Source organism: Topomyia yanbarensis, chromosome 3 (genome assembly GCF_030247195.1).
Source record: "Topomyia yanbarensis strain Yona2022 chromosome 3, ASM3024719v1, whole genome shotgun sequence".
Classification (NCBI taxonomy): domain Eukaryota; kingdom Metazoa; phylum Arthropoda; class Insecta; order Diptera; family Culicidae; genus Topomyia; species Topomyia yanbarensis.
The window spans coordinates 297,771,059-297,796,045 of record NC_080672.1 but is presented as its reverse complement, the minus strand read 5'-3'; the positions used below and the strand labels follow the sequence as shown (position 1 = coordinate 297,796,045).

Genomic DNA, 24,987 nt, shown 5'->3' with positions numbered 1-24,987 from the left:
AATGAAGCTGAACGCATCGAAGTGCTGCGCATTCTGCTTCACCCGCGCTGCGGGAAACCAGCTTTAGATAAGAAACCTGAATTAAAGATCTAGGCACTTGACTTGACTTGACAGCAAACGGTCCTTCTGTGACCACATTTCATATGTCATTTTTAAGGCAACTTGCTTTCATATTTTAAATGACGCCGTCATTTGAAAATATTTATTGAAAATTCATTGTTTAAAGCATTATATGTCGTCCTTGTGCGATCTTTTCTTGAGTATTCGTCGGTAGTCGTATGGTTGTATTTTTATCACAACGGAGTGCAGTGTATGGAGGCGGTGCAATGTAAGTTTTTTCGCTTTTGTCTACGCCAAATGCCCGGGAGAGATCCAATAAATCTTCCGAGTTATGAGTGCCGTTACAACTTGATTGGTCTCGAGCTGTTCAGAGTGCTCGGTGAAATGTCTCAGAAGTAATTTAATAATTTTTGTTGCAAAAACAAATTATTAGTTCAATGAACCAAGGGCAAGCTTGTATAAAAAATTATAATCGTTTTACGTCACTTGATTATAACGAGTTCCATGTTTCATTTGGTCATCTTTAAAGTGTTATTTTTAGAAATCTGACCTGCAATTTTATGTATTCATACTAAGTTTTAAGAACACCGACAAACCGACGTGACAAAGGCATGTCTAAAGCGTCCCATACAACTATATATCGTTTCTGTCGAACTGCAAGTTTCTTCGCAATCCACTAGAACCTACCTTGCAGAAAATACTAGTTTTCGGTAGTGAAAAACAAATTTCTCGCGAGATTTCTGAGGATCTGACCCTAGAACAGGATCCGCCAGCTGTCCCTGGCTGCCGAACCAATTTCAAACCAGATCGTGATTGGATGTTGACAGGCGTATGGCTTGGAATCAGGAGGAACCAAACTGGAACTGTTGTCATTATACGATATCTTGATTTGGTTTATAACAACGATTATTTACTGCACTAATTTTTGTTTTTATCAATACTTTGCCACAGAGAACAGACATCCATGATCGAACAAAAATATTTTAAAAACGTGTGCAAACATTTGAATTAATATACGGTAAACACTAGCGCCGCCACACCAACCTATCCGTCAAATCCATTCCGGAACCGGTTCGAAATCCTAAATGGATTCAGTATGGAATCTTGCTCAAAGAAATCAACCGATTCCGACTTTATCGGTTGATGCATTTGAGCTGGAATTCATGCTGGAAGTCCGAACCGGTTCCGGACTAGTTTGACTGGGTAGATGAATAACCGCTGTCAATTCTGTCGAACTCAGCCACAAAACAACATGACGACAGTAGCGCACCTGGTTTGGATATCCCAGCTACCTTCGAAACCGTTAGAAGATGGACGTCTGTTCTCTGTGACTTTGCTTTCTTTGCATAATCATGGTAAGTCGCTCGGCTTGTTCATCTTTTGTTTTTAGGCGGGATATAATCGACGAATTTGTTATTCCGCGACTAACGCTTTTTTATCCTGATCAGTGATCACACAAATCAGGTGATGGAAAATAAACTTTTGTTTCCAAAAACATTTCTGAAATCAATTCAACTATAGATTTGAGTCTTCTATAAAACCTAATCTAATTTGATAATTGAAGCCAATCAATTTTTAAACAAATTAAATAAAGAATATGTCGAAAGCAAAATATTGCTAATGGTGTTGTGGCATAATTCTGGCTCAAAATCTAGAACCGATTCAGAACCCTGGTCGGTGAAAACAAATGAAGACTTTTTTTATGAAATGTGGACATTTGAAAAATATACCTGGTATCCCTGCTTGGCTTGGAACAAGAAGCCACCCGGCCAAACCATTCGAAATTTGATTCGGAATCCTGAATGGAGTCAGTATGGATTCCAACTCAAATGCAACAACCGATTCTGAAACCGATTGAGTCGGAATCGGTTGTTGCATTTGATTTGGAATCCATACTGACTCCATTCAGAAATCCGACCCGGTTCCGGAATGAGTTTAACTGGGCAGCTGGTGGATCCTGTTCTAGCCCCCTAAGAACGGTTGTTTCAAAATCGTCCAATGAAGGACGTTCGTTGCAGGATGGCCAGATAGAATTCCTTAATATCGGTAGGATAACTAAAAGTTTATCGGTAGTTATCGGTAGGCCGGGTTGTAGTCCCAAAAACGTAGTATTGCCATAGAATTGTAAAATACTGACAACACAGATCTCAGACCAAACCCAACCCAAAAAATGAATGTTGAGTAGGATGTGTCCAAAAAATCGGTAGTTTTCGGTAGGAATAACAAAATATCGGTAGGTTTGCCTTGGTCGTCTGTGAATGAGTAGGGAAGACCAAAATCGGTAGGACTACCGATAAATCGGTAGGTCTGGCCACCCTGGTTCGTTGGACTAACGTTGGACGACGCCCAAAAAACCGTTTAACAGACGGCCTTCGTTGGACCCGTGTTGAACGATTTTGTGACGAATTTTTTGACATCACACCCACTAAGACGTCCAAAAAATTGTTTCAAAATCGTTCAACATGGGTCCAACGATGGGCGTTTGTTGAACGGTTATTTGGACGTTGTCCAAATTGGTCCAACGAACGTCCTTCATTGGATGGTTTTGAAACCAACCGTTCTTAGAGGGCAGTGGGAGATCTGGCCTTGCAAAACTCAACCACCAGAGATGCCAGATTTGAAGATTTGTCTTCATTTTGAAGACATTTGAAATGTTGTAAAGACGTGTTTTTCATTTTGAAGACACATTTTTTCGTATGTCTGACTGATTTTTGTCAGAATTCTGGCTCAAAATTAATAACCGATTTAAAATCCTGGCCGTTGAAGACAAATGAAGACATTTTTTTTATGAAATGTGAAGACATTTGATAATTATACCTGGGTATCCCTGTTACCACGCGCCCGGTAGAAATACAACAACTCGTTTCGCCTTACGTTTATCAACAGTAATATCAGCCGGATTTCTTCCAGACACGCACGGGCAGAACCAGTATACCGCTTCAGGTTATTCTTGGACTTTTCTCATATTTTTACCTGATTTTATATATATTTATAATATAAGTATATATTTAAGGGGCGGAGACAGCGTAGTTGATAAATCGATTACCTTCTACGCAGCGCCTGCCCAGTCAGCGTGGCAAGCAGAAAGTTAGCAAAAGTTGAGCAAAGCGAAATTAATGCTGGCAGAGTGTCTGCGAGCATTTTGCGCGATTTGTGCGAGAATTCTGGAAACGAATTCGCTCAAATGAAACAACCGTTTCTGACAGAAGCGGTTAAGCTAACCGATGCTGCGCACTTTTATCCAGAATCCAGCCAGAAATGTACGGCCAAGATCTCTGCACACTTCCTGCCACATCTTTGTCAGATATTTTGCTCGATTCGTGCTACATTCTACCAGGTAGGAAATGCCAGGATCTTTGCACAGTTTATGTCCGAGTTATAACAGGGTTTAGCTCGGTTCCTGTCAAAATTTGCCAGAAAACGCGAGCGAAACCGAATTCGCCCTAGCTCAACTAACCCGACAGGATACGCGCAGAAATCTGACAGGGCTGCCAAACTAAGACTTACAGAAATCTAGCAGAGCGGTCTCTGCCAGAAAATTTGCTCACTGGGTAGGCTCCCGAATCGGTTGTGTGACTGGAGCCGGAATGCTGGCTAGAACCAGCCAGAATTCAGGCTCATTTCTGTCTGAACTTTACTGGGAATTGGCAGGTGTATCACCATAGACAAACAGACGTAACACAAGATAAATTCGCATCACGCATAGAATATCCAATTTTAATTGTAAAAATGCGCTGACCTTAGCGCTAGTAAAGCGATTTAACGCATATACACCCAATCCGCCGTGCCCTAGTAAAAACTTCGAAGAAGTTGAGCAAAGCGTAATTGATTCTGGCAGATAATTAGATCAAATGCAACAATCGTTTCTGACAGAAGCGGTTAAACTAACCGATGCTGCTCGCTTTTAGCCAGAATCCAGCCAGGAATGCTCGGCCAGAATTTCTGTACGCTTCCTGCAACAACTTTATCAGAAGTTTTGCTCGATTTGTGCTAAAATTCTACCAGGTAGGAATTGCCAGGATCTTTGCACGGTTTATTTCCGAGTTGTGCCAGGGTTTTGCTCGGTTCCTGTTTGAATTTTCTAGAAAACGCGAGCGAAACCGAGTTCGCCCTAGTTCAGCTAACCCGACAAATCTGGCAGAACGGTCTCTAGCATAAAATTTGGTGACCGGGCAAATGCGTCACTTCATCTCCACACGCAACCGAAAATGTTACTGCTATTGTCTTTCAAAAGTTAAACCGCAGGTAACAGATATTCAGGCTAGAACAAAATTTCCTTAAAAACCTGTGTAAATTTTCAAAATTGATGAACGTTGGAAATCAGTGTTTCACTATTGCCATCTACGTAACTGTTTACTATACGCATTTGACAGTTACACTCAATCTGCATTACATCGATCACTGCGCCACCTACAAACGTTTGCCAAACGTGTTTCAGATGTCTAATGTTTTCCGATTTCCAGTATCCGGTAATCACACACATTTCGAATCGAGCCTGAACGTCTTTTATCTGTGGTTAAACTTGTCCACTCGACACGCCATTTTGATTTGCCAGTTAAATGATGACGAAAGTATTTTATTGCATCGATGATATAGAATAATTGTTCTATTTTAATTATTGTAAGATAAACATTGCATAGTTTCATAAAAATTTGAATTACAGGTGACAAGAAAACACTCGTTTTTTTTTTTCATTTGATACCAAAACATTCAATCGAAATCGATATTTTGTTGCAAATCTTCGAGACTCGGAATTTTTTTGAGGTTAGTTTGGTTGTTCTAGATACGGAAAGTGTTCACCTACAATTTTGATTTTTCAGTGGATAACATCCACCATTATCACCTGCACTCTTTAATCCAGTGATTTTCGCCCACTATCGTGTTTTCTATCAAGATTTAAATATCCGAATTTGATTTTGATACAAACTGAAACCGGAAGAACGAATTCTTACTGATGTAACAAGAAATGTATATTCTATATATATTTTCAGAGGTGGTCAACATAATTTCTTCATCGAAATTACTTTTCAGAAATGATATTTAATTAGAATATTAATTAAATTAAAAAAGTTAAAAATTTACTTTTTTATCCGCTTTGACAGATGAGAATAGAAACATCATCATTGCACTCTCGTGCCATCTGACGGCCGACATCTAGCGTTGAATCACGAATTTAAATTGCAAGCAAATCATAACAAACCCCAGTTAAGCTCAGCCGGAAATGAATCGGAATTCTGGCTGGTTCCAGTTCGTATTCCGGCTCCAGTGACACAACCGATTCTAGTTAGAATCGGTTGTGTCACTGGAGCCCGTATACGAACTGGAACCAGCCAGAATTCCAGTTCATTTCCGGCTGAACTTTACTGGGACACAGTGGGCTGGAAATGTGAAATGTATTTCTGTCTGTATTTTAGACAAACATGTGAAAAGAGCGTAAGTCCAAATGAGTGCCTCTCTTTGTTTACTTACTTTTCCGTCAATAACTCAGCCGCTTTTACGTTTGCTCTTTAACTCTTAGCATACTATGCTAGAAGACATCAAAGTTTTGCAATATTTATTGAAACAATTATGGAAAGTTTTGTAATGACGCCATAATAACCGAAAGAGGAAGTAACCACAAAGAGACTCTCATTTGCGCTTATGCCCTTTTCACATGTTTATCTAGAATTCTCGACAAATATATGATTAGAGTTCAAAATCCAAATGTCAAAATTCACTTTGAGGAGAAATTCCGGAGTAACCGGTATTAACCAAGCATGTGCATAGCAGTACATGAAAGAGAAAACTTTTCCATTTTGAATGCTATCAACGGCTGTGGTGGAAGATTAACGGTTCGTCCGGAATTTTTTCACAAAGAGAATGTTGACAGTCCCATCCAAAAGGACCAAAAGACCTTCTTAGCCAAGTCACTCCCAACGTTTTAACCCAATCCCCTACAATCTGAAACGGTCGGTATGGTTGTTCTCGTTGCATCCTCATTCAAGTTTCAAAACGATTCGTTGGTTAATGTTCATTAAATGAATAATTCAATTGCCGAATAATATTGAAATGGGGAGAAATAAATTTCATCGATTCTCTTAGCCAAGTTATGGTACTCTAATCGCTCTTTATAGCAATTCTTGCTCACCTTCCAGTTACATTTTTGGTATACTTGGGATGAGACACCACAGAATGGTTCTGGGACAATAAACTCAGTGGCAAAATTTCCATTCCCTATAATTCCAGAGTGTCCTGGAACTCAGTCAAAATAGATCTGCAGCTCACAATTAGATACAATTCAATATAGGGTAACTGTGCCCCAATTCATCTTAGCACCCCTACTCATCCTACCCATTTGAACACATTAGGTAGAGCAGAGTCTCTATTCAACGCATTAGCTTAAATGATAGGATAATTAAGGGTACGTTGTACTCGACTTTTCACTTCGCTCAAACGCGAGTATTTTACATTTTCACAGCGAATGAGGAGCGAAGCAAAGAAGTTGCAATCTATACAAGCACAATTCAGTGACAGTTAGCCGAATTATCAACGAAATAGTGTGACATCCTGACTAATGAGATGAAGAAGCGCTCGTCTACCCTACATACTGTGATTCGCGAAAGAAAATGCGCAAAACAGTTCCCACACCGATCTGGGTCAACATACATGCCGTTGTGTCAGTAGGCTTTCAAAATTAGCAACACAAAACGTGATATTCTTAGTCTGAATCCAACTATAAACATATACACACCACGCTTTTGTAACCACATGGAAATTGAATACCGCGCGCGGAGTTTTGGCACTAGATTCAGTGGGGGCGCACGGTGCGTCATACTCACAGCATTCGACAACAATAACGGCCCCGTGAAATCCATTATCATCATTGTTTTTAGTTTAGTATCGCATTCACTCTCGAGTGTACGCTAGTTAGGGTGACTTGCCTTTTTTACCCTTGGTTGGTAGGATGGCGTGCATGATCCATAGAAAGCATATACATTGATATCAATATCTACCTAAGGAAGTACATTATTAAAAGTGGTGTCAATATTGTGGAATTTAAGTATTTAAGTTAAACGAAAATTCAAATCGAGCACCCTAATGTTCACCTTTCCATTCGTGCCAATTCGTTCGACGCTGTTCTAATTAAAAACACATGTAATGGAATGGGCTCAACACCCTAACTGTGCGAACTGCGGCAATGATTAACAATGTTAAATCCCTAAAAATTGAGCCAACAAAATTTTAACGACCGTTCATTTTTTTTTTGTTTTGCACCGTCATCCAAAACCGATCCAGGCGTTGTTTGATTCACTGCCCGTTGACCAGAGGCAGGCGGTTTTATTGACCTTTCCCCCACCCGCTTTCTGCCGTTATGTGGAAACCGATTTGTTCATCCCACGGCGGCGTCCCTGCCTCGGTGGAAATGCCAAATCCAGTTTGACTGCATGGAAGATAGAAATTCGAACCGAACGAAGGAGGGAACATTTCCACATGGAAATCATTATTGCTCTCTTCGCGAATCGGTAAAAGAGAGTGAGGAATAAATAAAATTTAAACGCTAATTATAATTTTTACTTCGCTCATTAAAATATCGTTCAATTTTCGGGCGGACGAGCAATGATGAAGTTTCATTTTATGGATAAACGAAAGGGATTTGAGGATTTCCCGACAATGAAACTGGTTTACCACATAATAAGGACGCATCATGGTTATTTGCAATATGTTTAAATTTCAGATGAGTCGTTTCGGTTTGAGCAATTTCCACAGTTCCTCAGAAAGATAGCTTGGTTTCTGATCCCCAATCATCTCGGCACGGGCTAGCAAGACCCCCTCTACCGGCATTCCATCGTATGGTAGTTCAAATATTGTATGACATTTAAATAGAAACGTTGCCAAAAACAGTACTGCATCGCGGAACCTATTTTTAGTGAAGCAATGAAAGAAAAGAAGGTTAGTGCTGATCACGATCCCGCCTTTAATCAGGATGCTGGCAAAGGCAGCAGCAGCGAATGTGTTTTCCTGCCCGCTACTTTTAGCAACCGTCTTTCAACACTCGGACACGTGCTGCTCGCTCGGGCGTGTAGTAAGAGTTGTTTCGTACCAACCGGTAAACCGGGAATTCAGCAAACGACATCGAAAAACGACTGGGATCGGATGAGCCAAACCACGGCGGCGCGGTATGGTGGCGTTGTGAGGAATATTAAATTTTCTCGAAAATTGACTCAATCGATCGGATGATTTGGCGCCGTGCCAGATCCGTTCGGTGGTGCCCTTCGATATTAGTGATTGTGCGAGAGAGAAGGGGTTAATATGTTACACTTGAAAACCTACGCTGTTTGACTGCAGCGAGTACTTTCAGAGCCAACACCCACGGACAGCGGGCCGAATTGAAATCTGCGTTTTGGGGGTCATATTTTATCGCCGCAATTTTGTTAGAATGGGTTTGCATGTTTCAGGAATATCTGTATTTCAATTGTAATATGTATTTAATATGTATCTTTTGAAAGACAAAAACGTCTTAGCTGATAGGTTCTCGAGTCAAGTTGAGGCACGACAAAAATTTAACTTGTCTAACTGGGGAACGTGATATTTTTTATTTTCGTAGTAACAAACCAAAATTCCAAAATATCCAATCCAATAGCAAGAAACCCGAAAACAAATTAGAACAGACTTATTTTTGTCTTGTTAATGACGGACACCAGCAAGGAACGTGATAAAGTCATTCGCTCACTTTTCACTGGATAAATAGATTCGAAGAAATTGTGCGTTTTATTTATCCGTAGAACTCGTGTGAGTGACTATAACTTTTCGTGTGAAATCGTGAGTTTTTATTGTCGAAGTGGTGATTTTTGGGGACAAAAGTAGTCCTGAAAATTTATCACGTCGGTAATAAATATCATTAATATAAGAGATAAATGCAATACCTGAAACTGATAGCTTCATTGTCTATTATTTCAGCTAATTTCTAGGTTCACTAATTTCTCTAATATCCGGATTGTTCAAATATAATCTTAAAAAGTACTACATCGATTCAACCATGTTATTGTATTAATTAACACGCTATAATTGGAGTCGCATATCTGCTTCAACCGAATTTCAAGGTTTCCATTGCAATTAGGTTCATCGCGGGTTAAATCTAAGCCAATTAGTATACTGTCCATCAGCCTGAAGGATCTAAAACAAATTACCTCAACTGAATCTGTTGCTCTTAACCTCTTCATGCCCATGTTATTTATAAACAATATCGTTTTTTAAATAGCAATACATTTTGGGTTCGACAAGGCATATTTTTAAAAACCAGTACAGTTTAAACTTCATTTTTATTTATTTAAATTTTTTTTTACATACCTATAATCATGCTGGTTAATGTTTCAAAATAAGGAGTATATCAAAAATTACCAAAGAATTTTTTCGGGGAAGCAAAATGTTGATATTTTAAGGGTTTTTTAAAATCATTTTTCATTGTATATCGCTTTCTAGTGATGGTGACCGTATTAAAGAGGACAATATAATAACACAAGTAGTTGAACACAACTATTTGTATAGTATAAACTTAAAAATAACTGAAAATAGCAGTGTTGCTGTGTAATGAACCAACTTTAAAAATACCCTTTTCTTAACATCTTATTCAAAATTTGAATGATAAAAAAGTTACATTTACGGCAAAATCCGAAAAAGTCGCTGAAACAGTATTGCAAAACAAGATTCCAGTTATCCAAAAAAACATTTAAACTCTTCCGATCTTGTCCGATCCACAAATTCTAAACGATTTTAAAATATTCAAATTTTTATTAATTTGAGGGTACACCGAAATGTTTGGGAAAAGGTATATCTATTGCGCATGTCTTTCCTTCTTCCTTTTCTACTGAGTATCTGTTTATGCATCTGAAAAAAACAACAAATGTATTCACAAGGATCACCACGAAATTATTAGTATTTAAAAGGATATAGAATATCGAGTATAACAGTCGTTGAAGGTTTCAGCACAGTAAAAATACGGGCAATAAATTTATGACAGTTAGTACTGGGCTAAACAATTTTCCTTTTTTTAGGATTGCCAAAATTTTGGAGTCGTACCTCGGAATCATCGCGCGTTTCACTCTGACAACTATTAATGGTGAAAGGAACAAGAGAAGAGAACTTACAGGTTAAACAAATTTTTGAGACTTCAATTGACGGTTGCTCTAAGAAGGCCAACGAAGGGCGAATTGGTATCAGTACAGTTTCGACCATTTTTTTTAAACCCCCGATTTTATGAACTTTTGTATCCGGTTTGATCGACCTCCCGAAAATTCAATCTTTTATTCTAGCAAATCAGACCTACAATCTTCCAATTGTATTAAGTTAGGGTGATGGGTCCTGCACTGATAGATAATAGGCAAATTGTAGGGTAGTTCACCATATTTTGGAACTATTTGAGATAATTGATGAACTAAAATCATATTTTCACATGAATTTTCAAAACAAATTAAATCAAGGTTTTCATGATAAACTAACACACTTTGACATATTATCCGTGGAAAATATAACAAGTGGAAGTGGAACTTATTCGTTTTATAGATACATCTCAATTAGGTTGCCCTGCTGTCGTTGAAAATTTGAGTAAGCCTGGTTTTTGGAAAACTGTATAATTAGTACAAGATACAGAAATCAAATAATGAGTGGATATCCTTAAAAAAAATTCAATATTGCTTAATCCATGTTTATACAGTTTGTGCTTGACACAGGGTCGACAAAACCTTGTCTTTTCCTTTTCTTTGATATGTCCGTTTTGTTCACGCCCAATTGCAAAAGAAGTTTAAAGTCTTTCTTTGGCGGGCCAATAGTACGCCTTTGGTTAAATGGATCTCGGCCCATCCCGCAAGACAAATTTTGCAACATCGTATGCAGAAGCGACTGTTTATAAAAAAAATACGCAAAGTTGCCCCTAAGAGTGATGTCTATTCTCTAGTTTGTCTACTCCTATAAAACGATCTCTGGCCAGCGCGTTTGAGTCATCACTAAACAAAATTGGAATTGAATCAGCTTTTGCATTATTACCGTTCTCCTTTTTCCTCTTCTATTTTATCCTAGCTAATTGATCTATTCACAATAGGAACACACATCCACCATCCAGTACATACCAATGAAAATAGACCATGTCAGTCGAAAACCACAGACCCAGACCCAAACCGCCCATCATTATAAAAATAAAAATAAAAAAATGTGTCTGTTCAAACTCTTTTAAAGCCGATACGGAAAAAACCCTACAATATATCAAATCGGTTCGTACAATTGTTGAAGATCAGTACGATATTATTAACTAAAGTAGTGAGATCAATCCTGTAAAACTATGGCTGTCATCACTTCCCAATACTTAAAACATAGCAAACGCATCCATTTTCGATTTTACTAAAAACAAAAATCTCTCGCTTAACAAGCAAGCCATCGGCGCCCACTTTTCTAAATAAAATGATTAAACAACATCATTTTCCTGGAATGCATTTTTCGTGGAAACTAATGTAAATTTTTCTAATGAACTAAACTGGTCAATTATATTGGATACGTTGGATATGAACGTAATTTTAGACTATAAAGCTTTATTTGATGCATCGTTTCTCTCCAGACCGCTAATTTAATTCTCATCTTTGATCGCGTTTTTCTCAGCTGTCAATTTTGAAGCATAGGCGTGAAATAGCAGTGACACACCAACGCACTATATCTAATTCATCTAAGAATATTTTCTGCATCGAGCTTTTAAGAAGATTACCCGTTATATTTCGTTGAGAAAATACATTGTGCAAAATGAGTCTATCGGCAAAATTTCAAATCGTTTTTATGCCTGGAAATTGGATCAAATCAATTGTTGGTCGGTTCGGTTAAATATAATTTTTTGCACTGATAGGGCAATAGGTTTGATTTGTCTGCAACCAGACAACTTAAGATAGTTCTCAGATTGCATCTAATTATGTTGGATGGAAAAATGAAGTTTTATCAGCCAAAAATTTTCGGCTGGTTGATAAAAACGGGTCATTACTGTACTGCAAGTTGTATCCATGAAGTAAAGAGCACGGAATGCTGGGTTGCACTACAACCGTTATGCTGCTCTATTGAGGAAATCTAATAGTCAATACAGCAGATATAATAAACAATTAATAAATTGCTAGAATTTTCATCAGCAGATAGCCTTAACCTCTTCATGCCCATGTTGTTTATGAACAACAACGTTTTTGAAAAGCTATTACTTTTTATTTAGACGAGATTTGCTCACAAAGACAAGTATGGCTAATAAATGTGACTGTTACCTTTCATTTGAGCACTAACAATTACAAGTATCAGCTCTAGAACTGCACTTATTGCAATTAGTCTGATTGGACTCTTGTGGAGCAGTGCTGCCAGGAACAGTTTACGAAAACTGAAAGTTACATATATCTTCTTTATTTTGCCATATTATTGAAAACTTATAAATTCTAGCATTTCAGACTGTCTTCGACTACGTTTTCCACACAATAAGACGATTCTAAATATTCTTGCAAAATTTGTATTGAGCATTGGATGGTAAAAATTGAGTAGCTTGTAGCACTGCGAGGGAAGCACCAATCTTTATGGAATAAGGTTCTTCGTGTTTCTTGATCCCACCCACCGTTTTCAATAACAAATGGTTTGAAAACCCTATATTCACTAGAAAAAAAGTTGGCCATGAACGGGTTAAAAAGGCAATGAATAAAAAAATTAGTCAAGTATTGTCACTTTTTCATCAAAGTATACTTTGTCACTTTCACAATGCACGTAAATGTAAAACTTGTCCTCGAAAAATCGCCCACATCGTTACCAATAAACTGGTACGCTTGGTACGTAGCATATTATTACGGTATGCCAAGCTGCTAGTTGTTGTATAGATGCGATGCACTCCCAAAGAAGGGCTCATGACACACGGTGGCCATAATACTAATAGCACTGCTTGACTGTGTGAAAAGACTATTTAGCGTGTAATTCCGTTTATTCCAGCTTTTTGAACAGGTGTTTATTGCATACAGGGTAACCAACCAGTTTTGGACCCCTAGAGGAAGTAAAATTATGTTAACGTCAAAAAATCTTTGCTTGCCTATGTTTTTAATGCAATACATACACGCGTCTGCTCCAAAATTATTGTTCTTGAAAGAAATCTCAGTGATTGTTTTATACAATGACATAAACTCGAAAATGATATTTCTTTATAGCATGAATTTTTCACATTTCGGACCCTTCCACACTAATTTGGACGGTGCTCCAACCATATTTTGGACACACTCAATATGACCGAATATATTTTGGAAACAGTGAAGTTTATTCTACTAAATTGATCTACTGACTCGTTCTCTTTGCAGTATATTTATTGCATGAAAGAAGAACATAAGCAAATCCGTGACTGCCAATCATAAATGGTACATTGGTCTTTGTATAGAAGGCTGACTGCATGAAGTATTTTTTTAGTTCTATCATTTTGGGAAATAGAAAAACTTTCGGTACAGTTAGGTTACTGCAGACTTAAGGTGAAGCGATGCCAGAATCAGAGTTAAAAATAATCGAAGCGAATCAAAAAAGGCGGTTGAAAATGAACCTGTTGCGACTCGCGGTGAATAGAAAAAATATTCATTCAACTATCCATCTTATTCATTCAGCTGAATATCGCACAATATATTCATTACCATAATTATCTAGGAAAATGTTTTCAAATGCCGATAAAACATATGAAACAACAATCATCATCGCTTATATTGCGCATTTTGCACCTAACAAGACTGCTGCGTTGAAAATATTTGCACAGTGCATTTCCCTCACTACAAATATACATATGCGTTCTGTATACTCGTACCCTATCTGACAGTTCTTTTTGTTTTGTGTTTGCAATTTGCTGCTGCTAGATTAGGTAGATATTTTTCAAAATTTTATAACAAAAGACTAAATAAAATATGTGATATTATGTTATTGCGAAACCGTTTTCAGCCTCGGTAAACACGGATTGAAACAACATATGATTACGGACGATTTACAATCCGCAGATTCGGATCCGGAAGCTGAAGAGTGTTTAAATATAATCAACTATTCTAGGGACGATCTTTTGCGTTACGATGACTCTCATTGTCATCTGAAATTATTGTATACAGCTTAAGCTTGTCCAATACCGGGATGGATATCAGCAAAGCAGAAAATGTTGATCACCAACAAAGTGAAAGCAGATTTTCTCAGAAAATTGCCGGAAGATTGCTTGGTTGCTGGCTGCTTATTGCGGTACAGGATTTTAAGGGTCATAGTTCCGGCAAGGAAGTGGGTCTCCAGAAATACTGCCGAACAATTCACTCAGTTGTTGCCTGCTGGCGAAACATTTTTAGAAACGAGAAGTGATTTTTACATGCGACGAAAGTGGAGTGGCAATGCCTGTTGGAAGCTCCAAGCCGATTCCGCAAGAGGACGATTTCATCCGTTTTGCGTTGTTCAATGATAAAACCAACCATAGATATTACTTATCTTTAACTAATCTACTAATCTTAATTGAAATTTCCAATGCTAATCGATAAAAAATGACACGACATATTTTGTTGTCAAAATTCTGCATGAGTATTAGTGAGTGAGGAAAACTAGCTGTCAAAAATCTCACGCGCTAGAGTCTTAAAATTCATAGGATGGGCAATATTGTGCCAGGGCCTATTTTGATGCGTTTGATTCGTTGCTGCACGGTCGCTTCGTGTAATAATCGGAGCCGAATGAAAATCTGCATGGATGAATGGGCGGTTTGTTCGTTTGACGTTTTTAGCTGCGTCACTGAATATTGAAAATGGATGCGGCTGAATATGGTCAATTTTCATTCAATGAATTTGAATATTTTTAACTGTGGCCAGAATCACAACAAAGATTCGGTTATGTTCGGGTTACGTTACAGCATCTGTGTGCGGGTAGAACGTACTATCCAGCTTTTTACGTGCCATAATGGCGGTCTAAATTGTTCAGTTCGTAATACGTTTAATTCTCGATAAACATATGATTACGGCTTAAAAGCCAACTGTAAAAAAATCTGTTTGAGTATTAATTCCGGACAAACCGTAACTGGTCAAGCAAGGTTCACAGCAGTTAATGAAAGAGAAAACTTTTTTCTTTTGTTTGCTACCAACATCTGTGATTGGCGGGTAACGGTTTGTCTGGAATTTCCACTCAAAGTGAATTTTGACAGTTGGCTTTTAGGCCGTAATCATATGTTTGTCGAGAATTGCCCTCTTTTGACAATAACCGTTTACGCCAACATGCCCTCTAAGAACGGTTGGTTTCAAAATCGTCCAATGACGGACGTTCGTTGGACCAATTTGGACAACGTCCAAATAACCGTTCAACAAACGTTCATCGTTGGACCCGTGTTGAACGATTTTGAAACAAATTTTTGGACGTCTCAGTGGGTGACAGCAACGCCTAGTTAAAGATGTCGGGCGTTCATTGAATAAACATCCAACGCATTGGACTAACGTAGGATGACTTAATCTCACTGGGCGGTTGACGTAAACGATTATTGTCAAAATAGGACCATTAAACGCATTACGAACTGAACAATTTAAACCGCTATTATGGCACATAAAAAGCTGGATACCGATAGGAGATGGCACGCACACAAGCGTACCGGTCAGCAATCAGCTGGGGGATTTTTTTACCACTTGTTTGATTTGTTTTGAAAAACAAAAAGGTACAAATTTCCCAAACGAATCAAAATCCCGTAAAGAGATTCTATTCATCTAAGCAATCTCGTCGCTGTTTTGCTATCTTATGAGAAACGCCATTTTGGGGTAAACTGAGTTAGATATGCCACATTACTTGTCAAAAAAATCTCTACAAAGTGGCGTTTTCAGAATTTTGACATTCTGCTTGATTACTGAGATATAGCGAGAAACGTGCTGAGAAATTTTTAATTTTTTGCTTCAAATGACTGTGTCTGGGGATTGGCTCAAGTTATCTTGATGTATAAGGTGTTTTTATGAGTAAAACTATCTGTGAAACACAATGGCATAATCATTTTCAAAAAAAAAAATACGCGAATTGTGAGAAAAATACAGTTTAAGTTTTCAACTGGAAATATAGCATATTTGGCAACACTGTAATAAAAAATAACTATTTTTTCTAGATTTCCTGACTCATTTCCTTCAAAATGCATCTCACTGGTTGTTTATATACCAAATGAAGCCAAAGATATGAATAAAAGTTAATAATTGATGATTTTTTTCTATGGAAAATTTTCCATGCACGATTATGACACGCCATACAAATTTTGTCATCAATACACGCTTATGACACGTGTGAGTGCGACTTTTGTTTACATTTATAGTAAAAACTCGCAACATAGGCAACCGATCTTCGTAATATTTGAGAGGTTAATACAGAATAGATAGAAGCATTAATTGTCTTCTTTGAATTGTTTGTACCATTTATAGGTTTCAAAATATTCAATCTCAAACTTTAAAAATCGTTTTTCTCGAAATGTGCAAAATGGCGCTTGTCATAAGATAGCACAACAGCGACGATCTGAGATAAGACATTCAAGTTACAGACAATTTTGTCTTGCGCGCCGATGCAATGTTTTGATTTTGACGATGAAATGGTCGGTGTTAAGTCAGACCGGACTAAGTGACAAAATATTGATTTCGAGAAAAAAAAGTTTAAAGTTTGAATCGCAGCATCCTTTACATTATGATTGGAAAGTATTTTTTGCCATAATACTTCTTTATTGTTACATATTTCAAATGTGGCAAAAGTCGAATGTAGCTGACGATATTCTTTATCCAGTGCTATCATTATCTTATTTTTTGATGTTTTGCGACTTAGTCCGGTCTGACTTAACACCGACCACATAAAAAGACGAACCAGAAACGACGGCAGCCATTTTAGCTGCCAGCTTGTGATTCTCTTCACGATGTCCTTAAAAACAGCTTTAAATGTGATGCAATATAGCTAACAATATTATATTTCGTGTAACAATTCATCTGTAACAGTATTATGGAGTAACATCCCTAAAAGGATGATAAATCAAGGTTCAAAGTTCGTAAATATTAATTTTTAATTCTTTCATTTACGAGGTAGTTTCTCGTTATTCTTTCCAAGCTCAGCTTTTCTTTGTTTTTTTCCTCCACTTTCCCTTTTATTCAGTTTATGACCTTGTGGTATTCAAATCTTCGGCGCAATGTTGAAACAGCACGACTACTTTGCTTCAATCGTACTGTTCCTGTTCGTGTGAGTGTTTCAGGTGATTCTAGGAATTCAGCAAGCACACTCTCATTATTATTTAGCTGTGATGTGCCGCTTAGATTTGTCAACGTATAGCTCGTGGAATTTAACAAAGTCGAACTGCAAATGTTCTTCAACAAGGATTTCAGAAGTCTTCTTTGGTCATATTCGGGGCTTCAATGAAATGTTCCTTAATCGTATGATTTTCGACATCCATTGGTTTGAACATATTTAAATAATTTGACCAAAATGAGTAAGAGACATACCATTACGAAATTTTTCACCTTTTGATTATACTAAATCGATAAAAAATAGCTACCAAAAAAGAAAATCTAGGTGTGTTCAAAATATATTGAAGCAATTTTTAAGATATATCGGGAGACATATTGTGGATAACATTACGAAGAAACCTTTTCAAACACGTAACATGCATAATATTATAAACTAATTAAATCAATAACAAATATTACAATTGTACATTTAAATCCAATTTGTAAATGTATCACTTCCACCGGTTCCTCGTGGCTATCGTTAAAATATGAAACGTTTTTGGTGATATTTTTTAAAACTGTGGAGTCTGCTTATTTTCAATCAATTAGAGATGATATTGAAACTTGATAGACAACCCAAGGAATGTAATTCTTGCATCAAGCCAAACAAATGCAAGGAGACCTGGCAGTGTAGGAGGCAAATACATTAACAGAGTCCAAAATATGGAAGGGTCCAAATTAGGTTGGTTACCCTACTCCTGCTTGGAAAATTGATATCGCTTCTTTAATTCTTGGTCCATAGACTCTCGAGCCAATCAACTCAACAATTTTTGAAGTATCCGTATAGTATTATATTTTTTCTTGAGGTAGTATATCCCATATAAGAATATGTATAACGAAATACGATTAGTCTCCATTTGAGTTTGAACTGTTATCAATACAGTGTTTATTTGGTGATCCTTTTGTCGTGACAACGACGAACGTTTCAATACAGCGGTCCCTCTCGTTCACAAACATATGTGCTCGATGGATTCGCTGACGGACTGCAAACAGATGCCGTTTACATGGATCTATCTGAAGCCTTCGACAAGATCAACTATGATATCGCAATAGCGAAACTGGACAAACTCGGTATTCATGAACAACTACTGTGCTGGTTTCGTTCCTATCTCGATGGAAGGCAACTCCGAATCAGCATTAAGGTTTGTATATTTGCACCATTTTTCGCTACATACGGCATCCCACAAGGAAGCCATCTCGGTCCAGTGATATTCCTCCTCTACTTTAATGATGACAATATCAAATTACAAGGACCCCGCCTTTCTTGCGCCGACAAGATGAAAGTTTTTCAATCAATGCGGGATAAAACCGATGCCGAGTTTCTTCAGAGTGAACTGGAGAGCTTGAGTAGGTAGTGTGATCTAAACAGAATGGTTTTAAACCCGAGGAAATGCCCAATCGTTGCGATCACGCGGAAACGCCATCCGACTAAGTTTAACTACCATTTCTTCGACTTGAACATTCCAAGGCACTCTCACGTCAAGGATTTTGAAGTTATCATGGATTCAGTACTAGTGTTAAAACCACATACTTCATACATCGTAGATAAAGCATCTAGACAGCTTGGGTTCATCTTCCGAATAGCTAAAAACTTGACGGACGTATACTGTTTAAAATCACTCTATTGCGCGTTGGTTCGCTCAACACTAGAATATTATTCTGTTGGTTGGAATGCATACTACCAGCACGGCGTTGACAGAATCGAGGTCGTTAGTTGTCAGTTACTTCAGCTCGACACTCTAGGCTTCCGGAGGGACTGCTTTTGAGCCCTGTTCTTCGCGGACTTACTGTCTGCCCTACAGTCCTCGGATGCCTGAATTTTCAAGCTCGCGTTCGAGCTCTACGGAAGAATTCGATTTCCGTTCAGGAGAACCAACTATGGTCGTTGACTTCATATCGATAGTGATGGAGACAGGCGAACCTCCGAACTTGAGTTAGTTTTGTTTGGACGGTGTTTTGTTTAATTTTGGGCCACCTTTCAATGGAGGAATAAGTTAATCATGGACTAGCGATAGGATTATTAATCTAGCCTCAGTTTAAGACCTCAGTTTTCCCAAAGAGTCGACTGCACGTCTAAAGTGCTTTATAAACATTTTTTTTTCCAAAAGTGAGTTAATTTTTTTGTTTAAAGTATCCTTTCTTTTCCACTTCTTCGGCGCAGTTAATTATAGTTCACCTAAGAGTTTGTGGGAATCAACTTTAGTGTGTTGTTATTGGTTAATGGCCGTTTTTGCAGGGTTCACGTTGAGTCCATCTTTGAAACATCCAGTCACGACGAAGTTTAGAGCTGATTGTATTCTATCACTCTATATAGAATAATGTAGACCACTAACAATTAGGGCTATATCATCTGCATAATATTCCGAAAATATCCAATCATGACAAGTTTAAGCAACAAGCTGCAGAACGCAACGGTTCATGTGCTTAATTCGTTGTTTCAACATATTTTGCACACTAGCTTGATAAAATTTCTAGGTAGCAAACGAAAGTAAAATAATTAATTCAAATTAAAAATCGGAGAATGAAACAATTCTTGCCACAATCTGTAATCTAATTTGAGCTTGCTGGACAGCTTACGTCCAATTAAAATAAATTTGGCACAGGTCTGTTTTAAAGAATTTTAATAATGTTTTATAATAGTGCAAGGATGCTGATCAAGATTTCTTTCAGTCATTGTACATAGCAAGATACAGCTAAGAGCAATTAAAAGGTTTAATGCAATCAGGTGGACCTCAAAAAATTTGACACTTATCCGCTTTACCTGGGATAGTATGTTAATGTGTGTTATAATCTATTTGAAATCACAATAATATAAAGCAGAATGATTCCAATAGTAAAAATTCAGTGTGATTAGTTTTTGCTAAAAAATTTATATTGTTCAATTACGATTACGCAAATTCAGGAAGACGGAAGACGCTTATTGTACAATCGGAAATAGTGCTTAATTCCAATGTGTCTGTTGATGCATAACGATGGAAGCGGACAATTTGAAGGAGACGCATTATCGTTAACAGCCGACATACCAAGCGCATTGAATAATATCAATTGACTGAAATAAACAAATATTGCAAATTATATCGGTTGAAGCATATTTGGTCATCTTGCGACTTGGATAATGCGGAAGAAATTTCGATGATGATTGCGCAGTTTTTTGATTGTCCAGGATAGTTACGTGAACTATCTATCATGAAGAGGAAATTATTCGAAATACTGATACTCTACGGTAGGATACGCTGCGGTATACCGAGTCATTTCCAGAACAAAAGTAATTATCGCGAATAACTAGAAATAAACTACAAATTTGTCGCGAAAATTTTTTCCCGAATACTCCCAGCCGGAAGGTTATTTCACCAAATATGTTCCAACCGCCAATTTTGCAATACACATTTATTTCAGTCGATTATTAACATTTTGAACGCCCTTGGTGTGTCGGCGGCTGTTAACCATGGTGAGTCGCCTTAAAGTTATCCGCTTCCATCGCTGTGCATCAACGGATTGCTGGCATTCACTACATCTAGACTAAAACCGTTTTTTTTTGTCTCTATACTAGCCGTCATCTCACACCGGGGTCCGGGAACGGAAAACGTCGCAAAAATCCGTCCCAGAACCAAGTTACGGTAGCTCACCGGCGTTGCGTAATAATTTACGATGTGAATAAATGACTAAAAATAGTGCGGGGAGGGCACATTATGCCATTCTTTGCGCCGTTGACCGCTGCCAAGATTTGTCGGTGTCTTCTTGTTTTGCAAAATAAAAAAAAAACAAAATGATGAAAAATAAAAAGAAAACCATTCCTCAGCCGAGAGGGCATTAGCGTGCGCGAGAGAGAGTTTTATTTTTTGGGCAACCCCGAACTCGACTGAAGTTGACAAAGGACCTGCCTGAGAGGTTAAAAATAGTACCGCGCAATGGACCATAGTTTTCGGTTGACCAGTCTGTCGTGTATATGTGCGTTGTGCAGGACCGGTTGGTTCGAGGTTCGAGGGCACTTGGGAGCAGAAATGCGAGTGAGAAAATATTTTAAGCTTGTTGTTATCTCAGGCCGTTGTGTTTTTATTAAAAGAGGTGCGCGTAGCAAAAATTTTCATTTTTCACGGTTCGTGCTGATGGGGACGCTTGATGCTTTCGAGTGGACCGCATGCGTCCGTACGAGCGGGGACTATCGCGCGGGACGTGTCTAACCGCCTATTTCGCTAACGAGGGGATCCGGGCGTGCGGAACGTCGCTGTCAAAAAGGTGAAACTTTGTTGGCTGCCGTTGCATAATTTCCATTTCTTACAAAGTAAAAAATGAACAGAAGCAGATATTTTCGCACTTATTTTGTTGGACGTGTGAAGATCATTTCAGTGATCGGTTGCGTAGTTGTTTCACGCGTTTTCGACTTGTTTTTCCATCAGCTAAAAACTGCCCGTTACATGATCCACCATTATGCGGCGCACCTGTTGAGAAGTCAGTTCGTGCTGATGAGATTTTAAGGAGCTTGCAATGCGGTCCCTCAAGACGAAAACTCGAGCAACACGCCTGAGGTTAACTCAATGTCATTGAGACAGTCATTCGGGTCATCGTCGCGAACTGAAATGTCAATAAATTGATTTGATAACTTCGTTTCTCTGAATCCGTCGAACCAGCGTCCTAGAGGTCTAAATTTATAGTTTTCTGCTTCATCACAACTGGGTTCATTCCACTGAACTATGTAAAATGTTTAGCCATACATACGGTTCAACGGGATATGTTTTTTTTTTTTCTAAATTTATATGTTTCCACTACAGGAAGAGATTATCATTGCTGTTGTCAAGAGGTGCTTGACGTATTCCAACGTATTTTCGGATCATTTGCTTCCGATGTGCGTCCGAGGATGCATGCGCCGTTATCCTCATTTGGTCACAAACTCAACACTCAGTTCTAGAACTGTTCCACTGTCACACTGTCAATTTTTCAAACAATTATAGTTTTCTTCGTTCCTTCTAAAACAATCAGCAGTTTGTATTATGCTTCAATATCACGGTTTCCTCTACACATCTATGCATCACTACAAACTATTTTTTCTACAAAAAATGCACCCAAGAAAATCGTTAACCACCACCACGTGCTCGATTCGCCACCAATCAACACTATTTTGAACAATTCACTCGGAAAATACTTAAAACTAACGGAGCAAATCAAATTAAGCAACTGACCTGTTCTGAAAGGTCGAGACAATCGGCAGCGGTTTACCGCATGCGAGTCCTTATATAAATTTTCGAACCACCGCGTTCGGCCCAAAGAACCCCTCCACCATTCCGTCGTCTGGCCGTGTGCGCCGCTCGGTCGGCGGGTCCTTCTAAAAAAAAGAACTCCGTTAAAACCGGCCGTTGTTAATCGAAATTGAACACCACTACATTGGTGAAGATTTTTTTTGAAAACGTTATAACGTTTCGTGAACGTTGGAGAGATGGTGAACAATTTTCGTACCCGCCGGTTGCTCATTTTTCGATACACATTCGCGCAGACATTTTGTTGTTTAATATTTTGGTGACGTTTCATGGGAGCTTTGTAGTCTGGGAACAGGTGTTTGGTGCCCTAGGGTGGCACTTGCATGGGTGGCATCCAGCCAAATGCAACGAGTGACTTCCAAAAAACTAGGTTGCATCGACAGAATGGGTCTAATGAATAGCCCCTCATCAATTATCATTGTTATTTTGTTTGTTGTCGAGTTTTTAAAATTTATGTTGTTACGGATCACACTCGAGAGCACATCACCATCAAGCTGACAAATCTACTCTATTTGTCGATTAAAAACGACGTACTTTTAATAGTTTGGTTTTACGATCTGATGACTCAGTGAGACATTAAACAAATCACCTTTTATCTTTTTAGATTTATTCAACTTGGTGGGCTTTCGCTTAGTTGTATTTAAAAAAATCTTTTTTTCCTTTTTTATTGCGTTTAATATGTAGTCACATTTTGTTTTTTACATTTTAACGACATTCAATTAGCTAAAGATTTCTGGGTAGGGAAAGTTAAGAAAATTTAGAACCACAGTACTTAAGTGAGAGCAAGTATACAGATCGGAAAACTACAAGTAACAGGGTCATTGGAAACATGGTTGATATCCTACAGGCTTAACTTTTGTCTTCTGTTGGTGGGGGTCGAGCTTAGGCAGCATAATTTTAAAAAATTAAAAAAAAACAATTCGTCATGTTTAACCTGTTTCAAAACCCGTGTTTCTTTATAATTACGTGTGCTTTTAGCTCCACCAATACATATCGTAGTTTACCACGTGAGCATTGCTTGTTTCACTGTGGATTGTAGCGTGTAAGGGAGAGTTGGTACGCTTGATCCCACATTTGTTTTTTTTCTCATAACTTTTCAATGAAATAAACATTTTAATTGCAAAGATCGCCAGCTTGTAGTCAATTGGTATTGTAAGAGATATTTTTTCCCATCTGTTTATTTGCGACTGGCTCGGTAGCCTTTGAGGTGTCAATGAGCCGTGTTAGTATTACATTGCAACTTAAATCTAGTTTATGTTACATTGTATATTTACGAAGGTGAAATGAGTAAACCAAGTAGTGGATACTTTTTAGTTATCTCTTTCCACAATTGACAAATTAATGGATTTAGTGCTGTAACAATGATTTTTAGGTTGGCATCTACGTTGAGAGTGTCACATATTGTATTAATTAGTTGGTGGATTGAGACTAAAGATGGTATATCATTTGATTGTTCTTGCTGTTGACATCGCGTTCGTGGAACATTTTTCGCTGATCTATGATGAATTATTTGTTCAGTACTATGCAGAGATGACTTTAGAGATGCTTCAGATTCAATTGATGTTGAAGGTTGCTCAGTACTAGTACTCGATACTTCTTTCGTATTGTTGTTGACTGCTTGGGTATATCTGTGTCTGTATATCCTCATTGTATTATCGCGGATCTTTTTCGTTTTAGAGATGTATACGGGTCATTTCCTTATATCTGCATGTGTACCATTACACTGATAACAGGCGTCTTTGTTGAGCGCACATTTATCATTGGTATGATTATCACCATATTTTTTGCAACACATTTTATGGGAGCAATGCTTACTTGTGTGTCCGTATCGTTTACAACATGTACAAAACATTGGCTTTTGAATGAAAGGTCGTATTGGAAATAGCACACGATTAATTTTGATGTAATCGGGTAATATTGTTCCAGAGAATGTCACACGAATTTCTGGAGATGGTATAAACCGTTTTTCTTCTGGAGAATACTTCGCCAGACGACGAGTTTCCAAGATGGCAACGGGCGATAAGTTGGAGTTTTTGAAAACACCAACACCGTTATGAAAGACATCAGCCTTACTGATGTATGGGTCTGCGATGACGCCATCGGATTTCACTAAATAAGATGGAACAGTCGTACGGAATGTCGAGATATGGTTCTGGTTCTTCAAAAGATCATTAGTTTCTTTGCGACTATTCATGGTAACTTTTATTTTTTCATCACTCATTTTACGGATTTCCATTACAGATTTGTATCTACTGTGCAGAGTTTTCGAAATGTTTACTACATTAATTGGGTCATTGCGTTGCCGTATGAAAACGACAAAAGGAGCAGAAGCACTTTTCGAGTATAATTTAATCCGATTGGCGGCTCGAGGGTCATTGTCAAAAACTGATAACTGGTTCACATTGTGCAAATCTACACCATTTGTT

The 24,987-nt window shown here is 38.0% G+C and overlaps 1 protein-coding gene across 1 annotated transcript in view; it reads right to left on the bottom strand.

The window, feature by feature from the left end:
- Positions 1–22,629, bottom strand: part of LOC131692421 (calcium-transporting ATPase sarcoplasmic/endoplasmic reticulum type) — a 108,710-nt gene extending 86,081 nt beyond the window's left edge. Inside the window, exon 1 of the mRNA XM_058979460.1 lies at positions 22,487–22,629. The gene's annotated coding sequence lies outside the window, so the exon portion shown is untranslated. The remainder of the gene's footprint in view (positions 1–22,486) is intronic.
- Positions 22,630–24,987: the final 2,358 nt, after the last annotated feature.